The sequence below is a fragment of the Apodemus sylvaticus genome, chromosome 1, assembly GCF_947179515.1.
Source record: "Apodemus sylvaticus chromosome 1, mApoSyl1.1, whole genome shotgun sequence".
Lineage (NCBI taxonomy): Eukaryota > Metazoa > Chordata > Mammalia > Rodentia > Muridae > Apodemus > Apodemus sylvaticus.
In genome coordinates, this window is record NC_067472.1 from 146,298,413 (window position 1) to 146,305,241 (window position 6,829).

Consider the following 6,829-nt stretch of genomic DNA (forward strand, 5'->3'; position numbering starts at 1 on the left):
GGAGTGGGGGGTTAGAAAAGTGGAAATCATTTGAAATGTAAATAAATAATATATCAAATAAAAAATTAACAAAAAAGATGATTATTTAAGAAAACCATAACCAGTTAAACTATACTGCTGTGTAGCTAATTCTTCCTCTCTTCTAAATATCAACTTGACAAATTAGGGCTATATAGGCCATGCATCTCTAATGAAACCTTGGTACCTTCTGAGGCTAAACATTACTAAAGAAAACAGATTCTCCCTTCTCCACCAGTCCATCAAATGCACATGACAACTAAAATAGGAGTGAGATTTTATGAGGATTACACCAGACCTGCTAAGACTTTATCTACCTTGAACTGATTTTTGTGTGGAGATTTAATTGCTCACAGCTCATGTGCACAACACTACTCTTGTGACTGCTACCCTTGGTTCATTTGATATAGTTATAGTCATCAAAACTCACCAGTAATAAAAGTTGCCTGGCCAGCAAAACTCAGTCATCTTAAGCCCAAGACCTGGGATTGCATGGGCTTAAGCACTTTACATGGATTTTTGCCTGTATATTCTAAAAATAAACGCAGAAACTCATAATATCAAAGGAATTATGTTACTTAATGGGCCATCTTAAGACCTAGGCATATTTGATCTTAAAGAGAAAGTAATCCATTGACCACAAGAATATTTGCTTTATATATTTGAGAAATAATTTTTTTACCAAAACCTTAATGATTGTCTTTGATAATCCCACAGTTTCAAGGTTGCTTCTCTAAACTATTAGGAGATTGAAAAGGGTCAGCATTATTTTGTTTTGAGCCACAGGTAATGGAATAACTCCTCAATACATTCTACAACCAAACTTGGAAAACAACCGCCAATGGCCAATTTTCAAACCCATATTATTTACAATCACCTTATAAATATTTATCTATATATCCACAGACTACTGTGACATGCACTATCCATAAAACAACTTCATTTTGCAACATTAACTGACCATTACATCATCAGCAGTTAAATATCAGAGTATTGTGGAAGATATGGAAAAATATGGAAAAACCAAAGAAACTTTATGCCTTCATCAAGAAATGACCTTCAGTATATGACAGAGAAGCAGTATCCATGGCATTTCAATCATGAAAAGGAATGATATGACAAGACAATAATTTTAAATGTCATTGGAGATATTGGAAAAATCACAAAACAACCTGAAGAGCTATGAGTAATAATAGAGTTTAAGAAATAGTCAAATTATCTTAGAATTAGCCTTTTAAGGCACAGGATATCTGAAGAATTTAGCACTAAACAGAAATATATGAGCATGTGAACACACCTAACACCCACACATGCCATCATGCACCTATGTGTATTATATATATATATATATATATATATATATATATATATATATATATATATATATATATATATATATATATATATATATATATATATATATATATATATATATATATGCTCAACATTTTTTCTTTTTTTTTTTGTTTTTTTTATTGTTATTTTTTTTATTTGATATAATTTATTTACATTTCAAATGATTTCCCCTTTTCTAGCCCCCCCACTTCCCGAAAGTCCCGTAAGCCCCCTTCTCTTCCCCTGAGGAGGTTGGGGACCCAATAGGAAGACCAGCACTCTCAAGTAATGAAGAGCCCTGAGATCTCTCAGACACTAAGCCACCAACCAGGCAGCATACAGTAACTGGTATGAGGCCTCCAACACATAACTGCAGAGGACTGCCTGGTCTGGCCTTAGTGAGAGAACTTGTGCCAAAACCCAGAGGGACCTAAGAGCTGAGCAGGTCCTAGGTCAGAGGGGGCATCCTCTTACAGACAGGCAGAAGAAGAAATGGGATAAGTAACTCTGAGAGGTGTGTCTGGAAAAGTAAAACCTTAAAGTAGTAAAAAGTTCTATTTAAAAAAAGAGTTACTCAAATCTAGTGAAAATGGATAACATGGACTCAGTCTCCAGGAAGTGCAGGAGGCAGACTGGGAGGACACAGCTTGCTCCAGTTGGTCCTGCTCCACAGAGCTTAGGTTCCAGTCCTGAGACCTCTGGCGGGAGCCTTCAGATCTCCACTTCAGGATCCAGAACAGCCTGGGCTACAACACCACATTTCCAGGCCCTGCAAGACGCCAGAGGGGCACCTGGGAGGCTGGAGGGGAAGAGTCAGTGTGCTCTGGTGAGTCCAGCAGGCCCTGGGCAGGAGCCTTCAGGTGTCTGCTTTGGGATCTGAACAGCCTGGGCCACAGCACACAAGAAGAAGGAATGAGAGGGCCCTGGTCTTAGAAAAGCTTGATGCTGCATTGTAGGTGAGTACCAGGACAGAGAAATGGGAAGGGGTGATGGGAGAATCGGCAGAGAGAAGAGGGCTTATGGAACTTATAGGGAGGGGGAACTGAGAAAGGGGAAATAAATTGGAATGTAAACAAAGAATATAGAAAAATTTAAAAAATCACCTACAGTGATCTCTTATCAAAATTAGTTGCATGCATAGAATAGTAAGGTATTTCACTCAAACATTTAAGGCCTCAAGGGAGTTAGAGCCTGCAGCCTTCACCTCAGACAGGGTCAGAGGATGTTGGCAGATGCTAGCTGATACAGATTAGCTGATAAGATTATATCAGGTGATTCTGTACCCAGCAATTTGTGCTAGCATGCAAATTCTAAAATAATAAATCTATCTGAGTGGTTTCCATCTGCAGAGCAAAGGTGGGTAGAGTGGGAAGCCTGGTCAGTGATGATGGCTTTGTGAAGAAGCTAAGCCAGGAGAAACAAGAGTGGAGAGCAGCAAGGGTGAGGGCAGCAGCTCCAGGGCAAGCCTGAAGTGAGTCTAGTGGCAGCCAAACTCTGAGCTAAATCAGGAGGGGCCAGAGCACAGGATATGCTTCCAGGACAGGCTGTAGGGTGTTTATTAAAATTAATCACAACAAATATGTTTACTTTAGACATGGGGACAGCAGTCATGTCTAGGAACACACTGCCTCACACCTGTGGAATTATCAAGTCCTTCCTCATTCAAAACTTTCACACAAACCAACCTTGAGAGTCATTTTCAAAAATATATCCAGGTTGTTTTAAAATGATAAAAAATTGAATAACTGTTCCTAGTATGAGAAAAAAAACTGCCTCAAGGATAAAGACACATTGCTTATAATGCTGGATTTTAATGTATCAATTAAATAAAGTAGATATTTACTTTGATTGAAAATAAAAATCTTCTGGACAGGATAAACCCCCATAAATCAAGAGGGGTTGTCTGTTTGAGTCTCCAATTTCAGAGTCATTTGTGAGAAGAAAATAGGAAAAAAAACTATCCTTAAGTACTCTCCATAAAACAGAAGTGCCCTACATACATGATGCTACTATGACACAGATGACAGGAATGTGGGCTGGCTGTAAGTCATTCTTTTCCAAAGCCATGTAAGACAGGAGATAATTTTCTAACCGAATATAAATACAGTAGGGAAACACCATAGATATGAATATTATAGTATTAGCATTGACATTTGGGGGTATATCAGCTTCAATGTGTGCTCACAATATACTAGAGTCTCGGGCCGGGCGGTGGTGGCGCACGCCTGTAATCCCAGCACTTGGGAGGCAGAGGCAGGTGGATTTCTGAGTTCGAGGCCAGCCTGGTCTACAGAGTGAGTTCCAGGACAGCCAGGACTACACAGAGAAACCCTGTCTCGACAAAAAAAAAAACCAAAAAATCCAAAAAAAAAAAAAAATATATATACTAGAGTCTCTTAACTCATGACTAGATATTTATCTAGAGGACATTAAGTCTGGTATTATTCCTCTATTTACAATATGACATATTTACCCCAAGACTATATTTAATAATTCACCTGTTACATACCTGGTGTGTCTGAGATACATAACTGAAGATTCAAATCCATCTTTCTTGGATTGGCAATGTACAACATGAGGTAATTCTGTTATATGGTATATTTTACAGTATATATAGGAGAACTAAAAGAGAAGAAACAATAATTAGGATAATATGATATATGAGACTACATTATATAAAATATATGAGAAAATGATCTATTTTCTTTTTATTATTAAACATTTTATTTTTTTATTTACATGGTAAATGTTGCTCCCTTTCCAGGTCCTGCTCCACAAGTTCTTTAAGACATGTCCCTTCCCCTTTGTGATTTAGATGGTGCTCACCCACACACACAACCATTCCTCACTCTGCTAGCATATCCCTACCCTGTGGTATAATGTTTCTACAGAATTAAGGACATCTTCTCCCTCTAAGGCCAGAGAAACCATATGTATCTGCTACATGTGTAACAGGGGCCATGTACCAGACCATGCATGCACTTTGGTTGGTGGTTTAGTCGCTGGAAGCTCTGAGGGGCTCTTGGTTAATTAATAGCCTTGCTCATCCTATCACTCCCATACAGATTCTTCACAGTATCCCCTAATTCTTCCAAAGAAGGTCCCTGACCTCAGTCCAATGTTTGGTGGTAAGTATCTACATCTGTCTCAGTCAGCACCTGGTAGTGCCTCTAAGAGGACAGCCATGCTAGCTTCCTGTCTGTAAATTCAGCATGTCATGTAGTAGTGTCATTGTATAGTGCCTGAGCATGGGATGGATCCCAAGTTAGGCTTTTCCTTCAGTCGCTGATCCATTTTAGTCAAACCGTTTCATATAACAGGAACAATTTTGAGTATGGGTGTGTGTCACGATGGCTCAAATGGGTGCTATGTCTTTCTACTGGAAGTGGTCACATTAGATTCCTTCTTCCCAAAGTTGGGAATTTCAGCTAAGGTCATACACATTATGTTCTGGAAGCCTCTCACATCCCTAATGTCTGAGAATTCCCAGATGTCCCCCCCCCCACACACACACATACACCCAAACAGGGAAAACGGGCAAGGAGACAAGGAGACACACTATAGCAAAACTTTTAGCTGGGACAATAAATGCTGGAAAGCTGAGGCTGAAGAATTGGCTGTGATTAAGAAAAGTTCAGCATCATTGAGGGTACGTATTATAGTAATTATACCCTGAGATTACCGCACAGACATTGTTTTCCAGTGGTGATCATGCTGGCAGCAAAAGTTGGTGTATAAATGTGGCTCAGGTGATGAGGTGTTTGAAGACTTGAAGATGTTTTGTGGAGCAGCTGAGGCTTGGCACATTGTGACAGAATTGGTGTAACTGCACCTGGCACAAGAGTTCCATTTGTGTGCTGGCTACTTGCTTGTAACATGATAGAGGATAGAGTCATTAGAGAGAAGGAAACATTAACTAAAAACTATTTCTCTAAGATATGACTGTAGCTAAGAATTATAGGGCATTTTCTTAATTAATGATTGGTGTGTCAGTCAGCTACTGGTAGTGCCTCTAAGAGGACAGCCGTGCTAGGTAATGGCCAAACCCTTGTTGGTGGTACCATTTATGGGCTGGTGGCTATAAGTTACCTAAGAAACAAGACTGAGCCAAATTATCATAACAAGCAAGTAAGCAGTACTTCCCCAAACTCTTTGCATTAGATACTTTATACAGGCTTTTGTCCAATTTGAGTTTCTGTCCTGATATATTTCTATGATATACTGTTATATGAAAGTGTAAATCAAATAAACACTATGCCCCCAGTGTGCTTTAGATTATGGAGTTTAATCACAGCAATACTAACCCTAAGACAATGTACAGGGTAACAAATCCAAATACACTTAGTAAACCATAGATGTAGACTGAGTACAATCAACACACAACAATTTCTTTCATTCTAAACTTCTGCTCACATGAAGAATTGGGTACCACAAATGTAGCCATGTCATATATCTGATATGATTAAAAATCAAGATGTGTTAAGCATAGAAATATGTGTAGACTAATCAAAACCCATAATTATATGAACATTTCTAGACTACCATGAATAACTTGTACCTCACTACATATATTTTCCCTCAAACCTAGTCTCTCCTTTTTCTGTTTCTTTGTTGAAACTGTTGAATAATCTTTTGTTTTTACTTACCTCATGTGTACATATGTGACGGACTAATTAAAATCAATTATTATGAATAAAAAATAAATTAGTATAGAAGAGGGACATGAAATTGGATTTGAGATTAGTGGTGTCATTGTGGACATGATAAATATCCATTAAATAAATGAATGAAAATTTAAATATTAAATCATATAAATGTATAAAATACTAATATCTTACCTAAAATTTTCATTGATTGCAATTCCAATCTATGATGGAATATATACAAGTATAATTTCAATTGTGAATCTGTAGAAGAGTAAGGCTTTTAATGTTTCATATAGCTTAATACCAAAGAATAATTATATTCAGACACGTCTTTGGATACCTTTCTCTCTGTGTCATTAAAAATTAGATAATTATTAGTACAACCAAGTATTTTCCTTGATTTTCCGTTTGAAAGAACCTGTTAGGAGAGCTTATTGTTCTAAGATAACAAAATAGTAATATAAGTTTAGATTGAAATTTAAATTAAGAATAAGTAAAAAGTTCATAATAAGAATTCAGATCAATATTGGGGTATGTCCCGTGAGCCTCCCATTAATAATGCCCAGAAACACTAAGTTACCATGAGAACTCCTGGAAACCTGCTGTGTACTCCAAACAAATGAACAATGAGAAGGCTTTTCAAAATCTGTTATGCAAGATTAATAAAAGGGGATATAACCCTCCTTCTCCACAGAAAATGGGAAGCCCATAGGTGTACCAGCCTGCCTAGCACCTCAAGTTACAGCAAGAATAAGTGCATCCTCTGCCTCTGAAGCCTGACAAGGAAGCCCTATTAGGTTAAAGAGATTTAAAAAACAGGCAATAATAGT